Source organism: Austrofundulus limnaeus, unplaced genomic scaffold (assembly GCF_001266775.1).
Source record: "Austrofundulus limnaeus strain Quisiro unplaced genomic scaffold, Austrofundulus_limnaeus-1.0 Scaffold571, whole genome shotgun sequence".
NCBI lineage: Eukaryota > Metazoa > Chordata > Actinopteri > Cyprinodontiformes > Rivulidae > Austrofundulus > Austrofundulus limnaeus.
This window is the reverse complement of record NW_013952973.1, coordinates 258,558-260,004: the sequence shown is the minus strand read 5'-3', so window position 1 is coordinate 260,004 and position 1,447 is coordinate 258,558. Positions and strand designations below refer to the sequence as shown.

The window sequence follows — 1,447 nt, the reverse complement described above, 5'->3', positions numbered from 1 at the left end:
AGGAGAGGAGAGGAGAGGAGAGGAGAGGAGAGGAGAAGGGAGGGAGAGGGGGGAGGAGGGGTTATCCTGCCTCAGCCTCTCTGGCCGCCAGTGCCCTGCGCTCTCACTCAAGCCTTCACGCGGATCCGGACGGGAGATTAAAGTCCCCCACCACCAAACAAGAACCTGGTCCTGACCCTCCTTCTGGCAGCTCCTCGGGGTTCAGACTCTCTGCTGACAAAAGACTTTGAGCTGTTCTGATTTGACTCTTATTTAAAAAAAAAAAAAAAAGAAAAGAGGAGTTTCCCAAAGTCCGCCGCTCGCGCTGCGCTCCGGAGACATGGTGACTTTACGCACCGGATCTGCAGCGCGTCTCTACTGAGTCCTGACAAAAAGCAAACTTCAGGAGGAGTTTCTTTTCTTGCAGGAAAGAAAGCAGCGCATGTTGGAAGAAGTGAATCCAGGTGAGACACTTTCTGTTTTGTTTTTGTCTTTTTGTTGTGGGGGGTGGTGTGGGGGGACTGGTCTGAGCCGGTGCGTCTCTGCGCTGCTTCTGTTTTTTGTTTTGTTTTGTAAAAGAGTCGCGCGGCTCTTATCTCTGCGCTGCAACAAGCAGCGCTGACAGCTGCAGACCCACGCAGGCTGCATCACGGCTGTCAGCCGGCACTTGTTGTTCACACACTGATTAACCTCCGGCTCGACCCCGAGTGACCTGAAAACACCAAGTCAAGGGAAAAGTTGCTCTGTCGCAAAGTTTCAGCCAAAACAAACAAACAGAAGAAAGTTCCACAAAACTTCAAGAAAACTTCCTCAAAACAAAACTAGGTGGATTTCTTAGATGCAGCAACAGGAGGAAAAGTGAAACTTTCATTGGAAATGCTTTTCTGCGCATTTTTTTATAATAATTTGATAATTAGGCTGTAAACAAACACTAATATAAACAGAAATGGATTTTCAAACATAGCACTTAGTTTTCTACATATATAATTTGTATTACAGATTAGTAATTTATAATTAAGAGGCAAAATAAATCAAGTTTCTCTCAGCGCCAGGATAAAGCTTGTAAAAAAAGACATTTACACATCAAAAAACAAGCATTTAAACATTAGATTCATTTAAATGTTTTGTTTATTAAAGCACCGTTTTAAAGGTTTCAAACCGAAACGCTCCTGAGGTCCTCCACATCCCAGCTGTGGCCCTCTGTCGGACACAGGACCCCCGGTGGTCCCGGTGCGCGTCCCTGGCTCCTTCAGCCTGATCCACAGGCGCGCGCTCTGAAATATACAGGAGAGATGAAAAATAACTGCAGGGATTAGAAAAAATCAAAAGAATAAAAGAAGAGAAAAAAGTTATTTTAGAGTCCGACATGTTGGAGTTTGACTCTGGATGAAGGCGCGGGGATTAAAAAAAATCATAATAGAGAGAGAGAGAGAGAGAGAGAGAGAGAGAGAGAGAGAGAGAGAGAGAG

General features: G+C 45.3%; 1 protein-coding gene across 3 annotated transcripts in view; it reads left to right on the top strand.

Annotated features, from left to right (window-relative positions):
* Nucleotides 1–51: 51 nt before the first annotated feature.
* The window catches only part of LOC106530886 (transcription factor SOX-6), a 150,010-nt gene continuing 148,614 nt past the window's right edge, over nt 52–1,447 (top strand). For 2 of the 3 annotated variants that reach the window (XM_014026604.1, XM_014026605.1), the window contains exon 1: nt 52–443. The gene's annotated coding sequence lies outside the window, so the exon portion shown is untranslated. The remainder of the gene's footprint in view (nt 444–1,447) is intronic. The other variant, XM_014026603.1, reaches the window with a different exon arrangement.